Consider the following 16,864-nt stretch of genomic DNA (forward strand, 5'->3'; position numbering starts at 1 on the left):
CTCTAGTACATGGAACCCTTGTGGAATCTTATATATTGCCCTAGGAGTTCTTTAGGGCTGGCTGGAATGGTTCCTGGTTGGGGTTGGGCAGGTTACAATAGGTAGCAAGGTCTAACAGAGGCTTGCATAAGAGCAAGCTCCAGAGTAACTTCTTGAATCTATTTGAACTCTCTCTGCCACTGATAGTTTATTAGTTACACTTCTTTTCCACCTTTTGGTCAGGATGGAATTGTTGATCTTATGGTGCAAGGGCCAGATTAATCCCTGGGAGTCATTTCCCATGTCACCAGGGAGACTTTCACCTTTGGATGTCATGCCCCGTGTAGAGGGGAGGGCAATGATTTCACTTGCAGAATTGGGCTTCGAGTGAGTTAGGCAACATCTGAGCAACAAAAGATGTCCTCCAGAAGTATCTCTTAGGCATGATTATAGGTAGTCTAAGTTTCTCTGCTACCTACATAAGCTTCACAAGAGTAAGCCTCAGGATCGAGGGTATGGCCTATAAATTTTGGTGTCTCTAAAGTTTGACCAAGTATCAGGGAATTCACTGATGGTAAGGTTTAATAGTTCCATATTCTTTCTCCCATCCCTCAAGGGACTTTGCCAGTGCTTTTTAATTATCTGTTTAATATACACTAGGATGTATCCAGGTATTACAATCATCTATAAAGGATTAAAGGACCTCTTATTCTGTGCTCCCTGTGTTTCAATTGTTCAAATGATCTATACAGATAAGTTGAGTTAGATTATGCACTACAGAAAGTTTTCATATAGTTGTTCTTTTGTTTCTGTGTTATTTTGCTACACCAAATGTCCCACATATTCATTCACATCATTGCATGTTTCACGATTTTGTTCCTTTTTGTAGCAGCACAATCTTCATTCATATGTATACAGCATTCTTCACAAATCAGTGTATCCTTCATCCATCTGCATTCATCAGGCATCATATATAGGGTCCAAAGTCCACAGTACATCAACACTCTCAATTTAGGTAATTTCATTGTTCCCAAGAGAAAGAAAAACAATAAATGCACCCTCACCAAAGAGGAAATCTAAACCTCCTCTTAACTCTTGTCTCTCCCTCCATTATTCACTTCTGCTGTTGCTGCGGTAATGCTGATGGTTTCCTTTTGAACACAGCCCTTAGCATGCAATAGCAGTTTTTCCCCTGTATCCTGGACTTAAACACTCTTTTACATGAATCATATCCTTGCCATAATTCTTGCAAGAACTAATTCATCTTTGTAATATTAATTAGTGTGACACATAGGTCTATACAACCCCTTTCAATCTTGTTCATCCTCAATATCATAATATTATTTATAGGTCCACCTTCACTTCTATTGATTCCATTACACTGGAGTTCAACCTCATTAGTTAACTGCTCACCCATCTCTAGTTTCTATGTATCACTAAGTCCCATATATTCTGTATTATAAGTCTCTGACTTTACCTTAACTATGGCCATAAAAGTGAAATCATACAGTATTTATCCTTTTGCGTCTGGATTATTTCACTCAGCATTATGTCCTCAAGACTCATCCATCTTGTCCTGTGCTTCAGGATGCCATTTAGTCTTACTCCTGCATAATATTCCATCATATGCTTATACCACATTTTGTGGATCCAGTCATGTGTTGATGGGCATTTGTTTTATTTTCATCTTTTGGCAATTGTGAATAATGCTGCTATGAACATCGGTATGCAAATGTCTGTTTGTGTCATTGATTTCAGCTCTTCTGTGTATATACCAAGTAGGGCTATAGCTAGGTCATAGGGCAACTTGACATTTCATTTCCTAAGGAGCCGGCAAACAGTCTTCCATACTGGCTACATTCCCATCAGCCGTGCAGAAGTGTCCCAATTTCTCCACATGCTCTCCAACATTTATAGTTCCTGTTTGTTTAATAGCAGCCATTCTTATAGGTGTGAGGAGGTATCTCATTGTAGCCTTGATCTGCATTTCCCCTATAGGCATTGAAAATGAGCATCCCACCACTTTGCTGAAATTGTTTATTAGCTCAAGTAACTTTGCTGTAGATTTCTCAGGATCTTCCAAGTATAGTATCATATCATCGGTAAATAATGAAGTTTTACTTCTTCCTTTCCAATTTGGATGCCTTTTATTTCTTTATGCTGCCTAATTGCTATAGCTAAAACATCTATCACAATGTTGAAAAACAGTGGTGACAATGGGCATCCTTGTCTCATTCCTGACCTTAGGGGGAAATTGTTCAGTCTCTCTCCATTGAGTATGATGCTGGTTATCAGCTTTTCATATATTCCCTTTATAAAGGGATGTTTGATCCACTTTGAGTTAATTTTTGTGTAGGGGGTAAGTTATGGGTCCTCTTTCATTCTTTTGGTTATTGGCATCAAGTTCTTCCATGCCCAATTATTGAAAAGACTATTTTGTCACAGTTCAGTGGATTTGGGGGCCTTGCCAAAAATCAGTTGACCATAGATTTGGTGCTCTATTTCTGCACTCTTGATTTTATTCCATTGGTCAATACTTCTCTCTTTGTGCCATTCCCATTCTGTTTTGACCACTGTGGCTTTATAATAGGTTTTAAAGTCAGGGAGTGTCAATCCTCCCACTTCATTCTTCTTTTTTAGGATGCTTTAACTATTCAGGGTCTGTTTCCTTTCCAGATAAATTTGGTAATTAGCTTTTCCATATCTTCAAAGTAAGTTGTTGGAATTTTAATTGGTACTGTGTTGAATCTCTACATCAATTTGGGGAGAATTGGCATCTTATCTATATTTAGCCTTCCTATCCATGAGCAGGGAATGTCTTTCCACCTATTTCGATCTCCTTTGATTTCTTCTAGCAATGTTATGTAGCTTTCTGTGTGCAAGTCCTTCATGTCCCTAGTTAAGTTCATTCTTAAGTACTTGATTCTTTTAGTTGTTATTTTGAATGGAATATTTTCCTTAACTGACTCCTCAGCTAGCTCATTGCTTGCATATAGAAATGTTACTGATTTTTTCACATTAATTTTATATCCCACCACCCTGCTGAATTTGTTTATTAGCTCAAGTAATTTTGGTGTAGATTTTTCAGGATCTTCCAAGTATAGTATCATATCATCTGTAAATAATGACGTTTTACTTCTGCCTTTCCAATTTGGATGCCTTTTATTTCTTTATGCTGCCTAATTGCTCTAGTGAAAACATCTATCTTTCCCTGGATGCCTTTGACTGAACATTTCTATAGACTTGTTTTAATTGGGATATTTTCTCAGACTTAGAACTGTAAACTAGCAATTGATTAAAGTCCCCTTTTTAAAAGCCATTCCATTTCTGGTATATTGCATTCCGGCAGCTAGCAAACTAGAACAATGGTCAATATCACTCAACCCCCAAACTCTTCCAAGGATATCCATAGGTAACTTAAAATTGAGCAGTACTAGTTTCACTTCATCACCAGAAAGAAATCCATTCACTGAGCTTAAACTATCAAAAATGCATCATATTTGGCCTTAACTTCGTATTTTACAGCCCATGGGAGCTGAGTTGCAGGAGTTCACTAATTAGCAAAGGATTACTAGTATCATGAAAGCTTGGTGGAGGAACAGCCGGGTTCAAGTTAGTGAAACCTCCAGTCCATTCTGGTTACATGTCACAAGTCGCAAAGCAACAAAGGATTCTTGTTTGTTCAGGATACCTTTGCCATCTGTGTTGGCTAAATCCCAAATCTTTCTAAGTATCAAGTCTGGAAGCCCTGATTTTTTCAGGAAAGCAGCAGCATCTGAAGCTGACACCCTTCCAATACTGCTCATATCAACTTATAGTATTTTCCATCGACAGGATTCCCACTTGATAACTGTGTCAGGGAGAGCTGGGTCGCCGCAGCCATGGTGTTTCCATCATGCATAGGAGGGATTTCCGTCATGCACAGGAGGGTTGTATTATTTTAAAATTTTATTTGCTTTGCTGAAATTTTGTTTAGAGTTTGTCTATATTCAGGAGTGATATTGGTTTGCAATTTTCTTGTATTAATATCTTCTTCTGGTTTTATTTTCAGTGCAATCCTGGCCTTATAGAATGTGCTGCTCTTCAATTTCCTAGAGGAGTTTGTGCAGAATAGGAGATATTCCATTATTAAATGTTAGGTTGAATTCAGTAGTAAACTCATCTCAGCCTGGAATTTTCTTTATAGGAAGATTTTTGTGTGTGGTAAATATTTTTATTGTTAAGTTTATTAGAAAAACTTGTACATATAGGTAATTTTAAAAGGCAAGTTGCTTTCTGATGCATAGTTTGTTAGAGCTGGAGTGGATCATTTCTTTTAGAAAGACAAATCTCTGTAGTTAGACTGGAAGACAATGGAAAAAGAGATTTCATTTCATAAGTTACCTGTATCAAATCACCTTGGAACAGATTAATTTCATCATGTGAGTTTTACTTTATATAATAAGTCATTAATAGAAAACACACAAGCGAAAAACCTTATATTCTCTAATCTTTTAGTCAAAAATCATTTGTTCCTGTTTTCTAAAGATGTGAACATAAAAAGCATTGCAAATCACAGCACTGTTATTATAGTGAGAGTCTATGGTCACGTTTAAGCCAGTTTTTAACTGAAATAACCCTACTCATTTCTTAGTTTTTTGTTAGGTTTGTTTTGGAGCTATTTTGGCTGATTGGGCCTAAACACAGTACAATTTTAAAATATTCTAATAATCCATACTGACAATAAGGTACAAATGGATTCTAACTCCTTATAGACATGAATGAAACATTTACTCATCCCATAAACACATGTGAGTGACCCGTTATCCCTGAGTTGGGCAGTTTCAATGAGATCATTTTTTTCTCTAAAGCTGAGGTCTGTGGTTTGATTTTCCTAGCCACTTCCAGAACAGAAACTGGGTTTACTTTGTCTCTATATTCTTTCTCTCCGTGCTTAAGAAGTAAGCCCTGCTTTCCTGATCCCAACACAAAACCTCCCCCAAGGATGAAGCCTTCACCTTCCAGGTTTCCAGAGAAGCCTCCATTCTGAGCCTGAAAAAAGTTGTGCCAGACACCCAAATGCATGAATCCCATAAACATCACCTTCCATATTTGGGGACCGTAGAATTTCTTTTCATCCAGGAAGATTTCTCCTTTAAAATATAGTTGGAAGTTCTGCACTTCAGTCCTGATCTGCTCCTTCACCACTGCAGACAGGGGGATGCCCAACTCATCCAATTTGGGCTTCAGGGAGGACAGGGCTACAGACTCCTCTCGACAGAGGAAACAGCCTGGCCTCCTCACAGCCACAATCACAGCTCCATTCTTTTCCCAGAGCTCCTTTGCTTTGAAAGTCCTTGGTTCTGTGCTGTGGTGGACCCGGTCCACGCTGACGTCACGTGCTACACAGAGCTCTGTGTGCACAAGTACGGCTTGTGCTTCCTGCCCAGGTGCTGAGGGGACCGAACCCACCAGGCCCCCGGGGTGCCAGGGGTCCCAGGTGTAAGTCACGCGTCTGCCCACTTGCCGCCGCCTCGTTCCCACTTCTTTATGGGAATATTTTAGACTATGAATTAAATTTCTTCAATAGATGCAGTGTATGCAAGTTATCTATTTCCTTCTGGGTGAAATTTAGTAGTTTGTATATTTCAAGGAATTTGTCCAATAGATCTTAATTATTGATTGTTGGCATAAAGTTTTAAAAGCAGTATTCTTTTTAAATCTGTTTAATATCTGTAAAATCTGAAAGGATGTCACCGCTCTAATTCCTGATATTGGTAATTGGTATCTATGTAATTTTTTACTAATCAGGCTGGCTAAAAGTATATCAATTTTATTGATTTTTTCAATGAATCACATTTTGTTTAATTGATTTAGATTATGATTTTACTTTCTATTTCACTGATTTTCACTGATTTTTAATATTTACTTTTTTCTGCTTACTTTCATTTAATTTTCTCCTCTTTAAATTCTTAATGTGTTACCTGAGGTCGTTGACTTTTTAACTGCTTTATTGTATAATATAACATATATACAAAGCAAAGAAATAAAAAAGCAATAGTTGTCAAAGCACTCTTCAACAAATAGTTACAGGACAGATCCCAGACCTTTTCATGGCCTACCATACGACCCTCTCAGATTTTTCCTTCTAGTTACTCCAGAATATAGGAGACTAGAAGGAATAAATATTTTTTTATCACACAATCGACTTTTTTTCTTCTTTTTTTGTAAAAAATAACATATATACCAAAAAAGCAATAAACTTCAAAGCACAGCTCCACAATTAATTGTAGAACATATTTCAGAATTTGGCATGGGTTACAGTTCCACAATTTTAGGTTTTTACTTCTAGCTGCTCTAAAATGCTGGAGACTAAAAGACATATCAATTAATGACTCAGCATTCATATTCATTTATTAAATCCTATCTTCTATGCATAGCTCCACCATCACATTTGATCTCTCCATTCCTCTCTTTAGGCATGTTTGGGCTATGGCCATTATAATTTTTCACGTTGGAAGGGTCTATCAATAATACGGGATAGGGAGATGGAATGAGGTGATGTCCTGGAGAGGCTGGGCTAGGTTTCAGGACTTACCTGGTCCAGGGACCCATCTGGAGGTTGTGGGTTTCTGGAAAGTTACTCTAGTGCATGGAACTCTTGTGGAATATTACATACTGCCCTAGGTGCTTTTTAGGATTGGCTGGAATTGTCCTGGTTGGGATTGGGCAGGTTATGATAGATAGCAATGTCTAACTGATGCTTGTATAAGCGCAACCTCCAGAGTACTCTCTTGACTCTATTTGAACTCTTTTTGCAACTGATACTTTGTTAGTTATACTTATTTTCCCCCTTTTGGCCAGGATGGCATTGTTGATTCCATGGTGTCAGGGTAGGACTCATCCCTGGGAGTCATCTCCCATGTTGCCAGGGAGATGTCATGTCCCAAGTAGGGGGAAGGGAAATGATTTCACTTGCAGAGAGTTCGGCTTAGAGAGAGTGAGGCCACATCTGAGCAACAAAAGAGGTCCTCCAGAAGTAACTCTCAGGCATACCTATAGGTAAGGCTAAGCTTCTCTACTACCTACATATGCAACACAAGAGTAAGCCTCAAGATCAAGGGCTTGACCTATTGATTTGGGTGTCCCTAAAGTTTGACACAATATCAGGGATTCACTGATGGTAAAGTTTAATAATTCCATATTTTTCTCCCATTCCTCAAGGAACTTTGCCAATACTTTTTTATTATCTGCTTAATATACTCTAGGATATATCCAGGCATTACACTAAACTATAGAGGATTAAAGGACCTCTTTCTTATTCTGGGCTCCCTGTGTTTCAATTGTTCAAATGAGCTATACAGACAGGTTGAGTTAGATTATGTGCTATAGAAAATTTAGGTTACAGACCAAATAAACCTTTCTTCCTTTGGTCTCAAAGAGTATGTGTGGTTCTAAAATATACACACAGTATTCCTTGCCCCTGTGTTCTGAATTACTTTAATCCAGACCTGATCAGCTTCATTTTTATCTCTAAATATCAAGTTGTGTGTATATATATATATATATAAAACAGCCTCACCAAATAGGAAATAAGAAATATATAAATAAAACAGCCTCTCGAAAGCCAGAAATAATAATTACCAGTCCAACTAAATGTGTCTGCTCTAAAAGCTTACAGTTTAGGCCCCTGTTTTCTTATAAGCATTTTCTAAAGGTGACCATACCATTGTTGTTCTTTTGTTTCTGGCTTATTTTGCCTCACCAAATGTCCCACATGTTCATTCACATCATTGCATGCCTCACGACTTTGTTCCTTTTTGTAGCAGCACAACATTCAATATGCATATACCATCATTCACCAGTCTACTTCTCCATCAGTGCATCCTTCAGCATGCATTCGTTGGGCATCATGTAGAGGGCCCAAAGTCCACAGTCCATCAACACTCTCAATTTTAGATAATTTCATTGTTCCCAAGAGAAAGAAGACCAATAAACACACCCTCACCAAATAGGAAATCTGAGCCTCCCCTTAACTCTTGTACCTACCCCCATTATTACCTCTGTTGTTGCTGTGGTAGTGCTGATGCTTTCCTTTTAAACTAGTCCATAGCATGCAATAGCAGTTTTCTCTTTGTGCCATGGACTTACATACTCTTTGTGCATGAATTATACCTTTGAAGTAGTTATTGGAAGAACTAATTTGCATTTCTAGTGTTAATCAGTGGGACACAGAGGTCTATATAAGCCCTTTCAATCCTGTTCATCTTCAATATGTTAATATTATATATAGACCTACTGGAGAACAGCCTTCACTCCTATCTATTCCCTTACATTGGGGTTCAACTTCATTAGCTATCCGGTCACCCATAGCTAGCTTCTATGTATCTCTAAGTCCCCTATATTCTGTATTATAAGCCTCTGATTATAACTTTGCCATGGTCATAAAAGTGGAATCATACAGTATCTATCCTTTTGTGTCTGTATAAATTCACTCAGCATTATGTCCTCAAGGTTCATGCATCTTGTCATGTGCTTTGGGACATCATTTTGTCTTATTGTTGCAAAATATTCTATCATATATACATATACATACATATATGTGTATATATATATATACCACATTTTGTTGATCCACTCATCTGTTGATGGGCATTTGGTTTGTTTCCATCTTTTGGTGATTTTGAATAATGCTGCTATGAACATTGGTGTGCAAATATCTGTTTAAGTCATTGCTTTTAGCTCTTCTGGGTACATACCAAGTAGAGCTATTGCTGGGTCATAGGGCAACTTGATATTTAGTTTCCTAAGGAACCACCAAACTGTCTTCCATACTGACTGCACCATTATACATTTCCACCAGCAAAGCAGAAGTGTCCCAATTTCTCCATACTATCTCCAACATTTATAGTTTCCTTTTAAATAGCAGCCATTCTTATAGGTGTGAGGTGACATCTCATTGTAGTCTTGATCTGCATTTCCCTTATAGTCAATGAAAATGAGCATAGCTTCATGAGCTCTTGAGCCATCTCTATTTGCTCTTCAGAAAAATGCTTATTCATATCTTTAGGCCATTTAAAAATTGGGTTGTTTGTTCTTTTGATGTTGAGTTGTATGATTTCTTTGTGTATACAGGAATCAAATCTTTGTCTGATAGGTGATTTATAAATATTTTCTCCCATTGAGTTGGTTGCTTCTTCAACTTTTTGACAATCTTTTGAGATGCAGAAGCATTTGATTTTGAGGAATTCCTATTTATCTGTTTTTTCTTTGTTGCCTGTGCTACGGTGGTAAAGTTTAGGAAGCTACCACCCATTACTAGGTCTTGAAGATGTTTCCCTACATTTTATTTTAGAATCTTTATGGTGCTAGTTCCTCTGTTTAGGTGTTTGATCCACTTTGAGCTAATTTTTGTGTAGGATATAAGGCAGTGGTCCTCTTGCACTCTTGTAGCTATTGATATCCAATTCTCCATGGCCACTTATTGAAAAGACTATTTTGTCCCAGTGCAAAGGATTTGGAGGCCTTGTCAAAAATCAGTTGACCATAGATTTGATGGTCTATTTCTGCAATTGGGGTGGGGGTGTGGGGCAGGTATGTGCACTGGGCATTGGTGGTATGGGGGTGCTTGAAGTGCAGGGAGTGGGGGTGAGTGACAGGGTTCAAGTGCATGGGGTTTGTGGTGAGATGTGGGACATGGAACTGGGCTGATGAGGGTAGGTTGTTCAAGGAAAGTGGCTTGGCTTAGTTCCTAGTCCGTGTCTCCATGTCTGGGTACTCCTGTGGGCTCCAGGCTTCCGTGTTAGACTACAGTTTCTCAGCTTTTGCACCTGTGTGGTGCAGAAGACTACCCCAGGTCAGTTGCACTCTTATATCACTTTCTCAGCCACCCTCCCATCTCTTCTCTTACTTTTCCTTGGATCAAGGCTGAACTTAATCTACCCTATTCTACCATTTTCCTGAAACCATCATTGATTTTTTATCTTTCAAATATAGTTATTTAATGCTATGAATTTTCCTTAAATACTGTTTTAGTGATGTATTGTGTTTTCATTTTTATTCAGTTCAACCTCCTTTCTATTTTCCATTTTGATTTCTTCTTTGACTCATGGGTTATTTAGCAATGAATTACAAGGGTTCAAAATATTTGAGCATTTCTCATAGATTGTAATTGATTTCTAACTTAATTCCATTGTGGTCAAAGAATATAGTTTGCAGGACTTGAATATTAAAATAATATTAATAGATAGATTTGCTTTATAGTCCAAAATATGGTTGTCTTGGTAAACATTTCAATAACTATTGAAAAGAATTTGCATTCTGATGTTATTGGATGGCATATTATATAAATAGCAATTGGGTCAAACTTTCTGTTCACTTGCTGTGTGTGTTATTGAAAGAGTGGCAAAGAAATCCCCAAAAATAATGGTAGAATTTGTCAATTTCTCTTTACTGTTCTACTAATTTTTGATTCATGTATTTTGATCGTTTGTTATTGTATGAAAAATACTTAGTATTTTTATGTTTTCTTGATCAATTGTGACTTTTATCATCAAAAAATGAACTTCTCTCTCCCTGGTTTATCTTATTTTCTCAAATATACTTTGTGTGATATTAATATAGGCAATCCAGCTTCCTTAAATTAATAATATGGTATGTATATTCAGCCTTTTACTATTAACCTAGTTGTGTTATATTTAAACACAATTTAAATTTAACACACTTTATATTTAAAGTGCCTTTCTTCCAGGCAGCAAGCAATTAGGTCTTGCTTTTTTTTTCAACCCAATCTGAAAGTATTTGGTGTTTAATTATTTTAGACCAGTTATATTTGATGTGACTATTGATATTTTGAGGTTATTGGTATTTACTTCTCTTTGTTCCATTTGATTTTTGCTCTCTTTTCTTCCTTATTGTTCTTCTTTTGACTTGAGTATTTACTGTGATTCCACTTCATCTCCTTCAGTGACTTATTTGTTATAACTCTGTTATATTATTGTAAGTTGCTTTATGTTTTCTGTATATGTCTTTAACTTACCACTTTCTACCTCAAAATATTATATTACTTCATGTATACTAAAAGAACGTTATAATAGTATACTTCCTTTTCAGCCTCCTCAGCATTTATACTATCATTGTCATACATTTTACTTTTATATTTGTCTTAAATCCCATACTACATTATTATTATATTTGTTTAAACAGACAATTATTTTCTATAAAATACATTTTATTTTAGGATGGTTTGAGATTTACAGAAAGGTTACAAAAATAGTACTGAAATTTTTCATTATCCATTCACTTAGATTCCTGTAATGCTTACATCTTACAGTACCATGATACATTTGCCAAAACCAATACATTTACAGTAATTAGCATTACTATTAACTTAAAAAAGAGAATTTTATTGGTCACCATTTTCCCACTAATGTTGTAATGTCCTTTTCTGTTCCAGAATCTAATATAGGATACCACATTACATTTCATATTTGTGTTCCTTAGTTTCCTTTGATCCGTGATATTTTCTCATTCTCTCCTCAATTTTCATGAGTTTTGAAGAGTGCTGGGCAGCATTCTCAATAATATCCTTCAATTTGGGTTTGTCTAATTTTTCTTATGTTTAGATAACAGCTGTGGATTTGGGGGAAGAAAACCGCAGAGATGAAGTACCTTCTCATTATAACACATCACATCAAGGTGTACATAATACAAACATGACCTATCATTGTTAACTTTGGTAACTCAGTTAAGGTAGTGTCTGCCAGTTTTCTCTACTGGAGTTATCTCTTTCCACACTTGATTTTTGAAAGTGAGTCAGTAAGTTACGCTCCATCTCCTGCAGGGTGGAGTTTCTTTAAGTATTATACAGAATTCTTCTGTAAGGGAGATTTGTCTCTTCTCCCCATTTATTTATTCAATCAAGTGCTCGTATCTGTATATACCCATGTATGCTTATCTTACACTTTTAGTTATAATCCAGTACTCTGTTATTTACTCTGTTACTTAAATTATTGTACTTTAACCATTCAGAGTTCTTGCAGGTTATTTCTTGTGTCTCTTTGTCATGCTCCCATTCTTTTGTTTTGGAATACTTCTTTAGTTTCTGCCACCACAGAATGATCCAGGCTACTCTCATATTTTCCCTGCCTCCATTCTAACATCAGCCATGTCTCCAGTTATCCATGGTCTCTTTTATTGGAAAATGGTATAAAGGTGAAATCATAACAAATTTTCTGTCTTTAATCCAGCACATGATTAATTTTGGCTTTCCACACTTGATTATATGTAATTTCTCTCTTTGACAGTTAGAAACTTGGCTGTGCTGGTTTGAAAGGATTATTTACCCTAGAAAAGCCACATTTTAACCTGATCCAATCTTGTGGTAGCCACTGTTTCTTTTAATCCCTATTCAATAATGTGGTTGGAATCTTTGATTAGATTATATCCATGGAGATGTGACACACCCACTTGTGGGTATTAACTTCTGATTAGATGGAGATATGATCCCACCCATTCCAGGTGTGTCTCGATTAGTTTACAGGAATCCTGAAAAGAGGAAGCATTTTGGAGAGAGCAAGAGAGCCATGATAGAGCCACAGGAGAGCCACAAGAACCAAGAGAGCCCACGCAGCCAGAGAACGTTGGAGATGAAGAAGGAAAATGCCCCTTGGGTAGCTTCATTGAAACAAGAAGTTTGGAGAGAAAGCTAGTAAACATCATTATGTTCACCATGTGCCTTTCCAGTTCAGAGAGAAACCATGAACTTTGTCGGCCTTTCTTGAATGAAGGTAACCTCTTGCTGATGCCATAAGTTGGGCATTTTTAAAGTCTTGCTTTAATTGGGATATTTTCATGGCCTTAGAACTGTAAACATATCATTTATTAAATTCCCCTTTTTAAAAGCCATTACATTTCTGGTATATTGCATTCCAGCAGCTAGCAAACACATACATACATCTCCATACATAAACTGCCTCTTAGTACAGACTAAGAGCTAGTGTTCTAGTATAGTATAGTTGTTTTTATCTTTAGCCTTACAGTTATTTTTACAAAATTTCTTTGTTCAACAATCTCATCTCCATCAGTGAGGTAGTGTCATTCATTTGTATTACAATTATTCTTCAATATCTCAATTCCATCCTGTTAGCCCATGACATAATAATTGATATTTGTAAAATTACATCTATTTAATTTCACTCTTTGTGATGTACAGTTCTATGAGTTTTGGACAATCACAGAGTCATGTATCTACCACTACAGTAGTATATAGAATATTTCCATCATCCTAGAAATTCTGTATATCTCCTCTATACTCAACCACTTGCAGCTCTCACAAACCCTGATAACCACTGAACTGTTTTCGGTCTCTATAATTTTGTTGTTTCTAGAATGTCATTTAAATGGAATCATACAACATATAGCCTTTTGGATTTCTCTTTTTTACTTAGCAAGTGCTTTTCAATTTCAACCATGATTTTTGTGTGAATCAGTAGTTGATTTCTTTTTATCACTGAATAGTGTTCCAGTGCATGGATGTACCACATTATATTTATATAATCACCCATTGAAAGATATCTTGGTTGGTACCAGTGCTTAGCAATTATAAATAAAACTGCTATAACCATTTCTGTGCAGATTCTTGTGAGAACGTAAGCTTTCAATTCATTTGAGTAAGTATCTAGGAACTGGATTACTGGGAGATATGGTAAATCTCAGTTTAACAGAATAAGAACATGTCAAACTATTCAAAGTGGCTGTACCATTTTGCAATTTTGAAAGCAAAATATAAGTCCTCCTTTTGTATGATATCTTCACCAGTGTGCTGGTGTGAATCTGTGGTGGACCCAAAAAAGCCGTGTTTTTTAATCCTCATTCAATATTGCTGGGTGGGAGCATTTTGATTGCTCCCAAAGAGATGTGACCCACCCAATTGTGGGTGGTAACTTTTGATCAGATAACTTCCATGGAATTGTAACTCTCCACCCATTAATCCTTTAAAAGAGGAAACACTTTGGAGAGAGTCCCTTTTTTTGTAGAGCCATGAGAAAGCCAGCAGATGCTGCCATGTTTGCCATGTGCACTTTCAGCTGAGAGAGAAATGTTGACTGTCATCAGCCTTCTTGAACCAAGGTATCTTTCCCTAGATGCCTTAGACTGGACATTTCTATAGATTTGTTTTAATTGGGGTATTTTCTCGGCCTTAGAGTGTAAACTAGCAACTTAATAAATTCCCTTTTTAAAAAGCCATTCTGTTTCTGGTATATTGCATTCTGGTAACTAGCAAACTAGAACAGATTTTGATACCAGAGAAGTGAGGTGCTGCTATGTTTTTCAAATATCAAACATGTTGGAATGGCTTTTTAAATGGTTAACAGGAAGATTTTGGAAGATTTGTGAGGAGCTTGATAGAGGAGGCCGAGAATGCTTTGAAGAGACTATTGGTAGAAATGTGGACTCTAAAGATACCTCTGATCAGGCTTTACACAGAAATGAGGTGTGTATTATTGCAGACTGGAAGGAAGGCAATCCTTGTTTTAAAATGGCAGATAGTCTGGCAAAGTTGACAAGTAGCTTTGGTTGGAAGGCAGACTTTAAAAGCCATGAACTTGGATATTTAGCAGAATAGATTTCCAAATTAAATGTGGAAAGTGTAGCCTGGTTTCTCCTCACAGCTTATAGTGAAATGCTACAGGAAAGAGATAAGCTGAGAACTGAACTCTTGGGTATATATATATTTCTGCATATATATATATATATATATGCAGAAATTGAAGCTCTGGAAAGTTCTGGGCCTCCAGAAAAGGAAACCACAGAGAATAGTGCCACACATGAGGATTTAACCAACTGTGGAACCAGTGAGTCATTTCAGAGAAAGCCAGGATTGGACATGGAGTTATCGAGGAAGGATTTGTGGAAACTCCTTATGTCTGATGGGCATGATCCAAAGCTACTGCATAAAAAGCCAATGAGAGTGTTATTGGATCTGTATAAAGAAAACCACTGCCAGTAGGGACTGAGAGGGACAGAGAAAGGACACGTTGGAGGAAAAATAACTTCAGAGGCAAAGCCATGGAGGGTGGGGTCTGAAGTCAAGAAGCCTTGGGCCAGGAGAGCAGACCCACCCAGCATGTGGAGAGGGTGAATTTGTCCCAAAGGCAGAGGATGGGCCTTCCACCTAATTGCAGTGGATGAGTCATGCCTCTTCAGGCCTTGGAGAGGGTGAAGAACATTCTTTGGGATTTGGGGAGAGCCTGACTGCCACCACTGGAGGGGTTGAGCTTGTGCCCTGGAGATGGCAGGGAGCCTGGGTGCAGCCCCAATGCTTGGAGAGGGTGGAACTAAGAAAAAGATGGTCTCCCCAGTGTCCCCAAGGTTGTGTTTGGAGAGGCACAGGCCTCTGCATAGGTCCTTGGAAAGGATGAAACTGCCACTTTCTGAAGTCCCAAAGATAAATGACACTCAGACTTTGAAGGTCTGCCCTGCAGGTTTTTGAAACTGCTTGGGTCCCTTGAACCCTCTGTTCCTTTCTCCCTATGGAAATGGGTATATGTATCCTATGACTGTTCCTCTTTTGCATGTTGGCAGCAAATAACTTGTTTTGAGTTTTTACAGGTCCAGAGCCACAGGAGAATTTTGCCTTAGGAGAGAACATGCCTGTAACTGACTTTGATGAAACTGTATAGTGTTTCTTACTTTGTATTGTATTTGTATTATTACTGAAATGGTTTAAGGCTTTCTGATACTGTTGTGGAATGAATGTATTTTGCATTTGGAAAGGACATGTCTTTTGGGGGTCCAAGGGTGGAATGTGCTGGTGTGAATCTGTGGTGGACCCCATAAAAGCCATGCTCTTTAATCCTCATTCATTATTGTTGGGTGGGAGCATTTTGATTGTTCCCATGGAGATGTGACCCACTGAATTGTGGGTGGTAACTTTTGATCAGATAGCTTCCATGGAGTTGTAACTCCACCCATTAATCTTTTAAAAGAGGAAACATTTTGGAAAGAGTCTGTTTTTTGTAGAGCCATGAGAAAACCAGCAAATGCCACCATGTTCACCATGTGCCCTTCCAGCTGAGAAAGAAACGTTGAATGTCATCAGCCTTCTTGAACCAAGGTATCTTTCCTTAGATACCTTAGATGGACATTTCTATACATTTGTTTTAATTGGGATATTTTCTCAGTCTTAGAACTGTAAACTAACAACTTATTAAATTCCCCTTTTTAAAAGCCATTCTGTTTCTGGTATATTGCATTCCAACAGGTAGCAAACTAGAACAACCAGCACTTGGTGTTTTCAGATTTCTGTATTTTAGCCATTTTATGTCATTGTGATCTCTCATTGTTCCTGTGACATTTATTGAAAAGGGTATCCTTTCACCACTGACTTTCCTTTGCACCTTGTTAAAAAATCAGTTAACAACCTGCCTGAAAATAAAGTCAACTCAGAGCAGAACTACCAGAAGATGGATGTGGGTGGCATTATTTGAACTCCTGACTAGCTGGACCTGAAACCAAAAACCAGTCTTGGACTTTGTGTTATATAAGTTAAAGTAGATTTATTTTCATACTTTAAAAGAACATCAGTTAAGTATATTTTTGTACATCAAATGCTTGATTTCTATTTTGTTTCACTGATTTATGTGCTTATTCTTTCACAAATACCATATAGCCCTGATTGCTATAACTTTTATTAAGCCTTAAAATCAGATAATGTGAGTTCTTCTTTTAGAAATGGTTTGGCTGTTCTAGTTTTGTTGTTTTTCCATATAAATTTTAAAATCAGCTAGTTCATATCTACAAGATTTATTAGGGTTATATTAACTCTATAGATCAATATGGGAGAATTGGCATCTTAAAAATATGGAGTCTCCCAACCCTTTAATGTGGTATGTCTTTGCATTTA

At 37.2% G+C, this 16,864-nt stretch overlaps 1 pseudogene; it reads right to left on the bottom strand.

Moving 5' to 3' along the window:
* Positions 1–4,752: 4,752 nt before the first annotated feature.
* LOC143671946 (peroxiredoxin-like 2A pseudogene) lies at positions 4,753–8,167 on the bottom strand (annotated as a pseudogene).
* Between the last annotated feature and the right edge of the window lie 8,697 nt (positions 8,168–16,864).

The sequence above is a fragment of the Tamandua tetradactyla genome, chromosome X, assembly GCF_023851605.1.
Source record: "Tamandua tetradactyla isolate mTamTet1 chromosome X, mTamTet1.pri, whole genome shotgun sequence".
Lineage (NCBI taxonomy): Eukaryota > Metazoa > Chordata > Mammalia > Pilosa > Myrmecophagidae > Tamandua > Tamandua tetradactyla.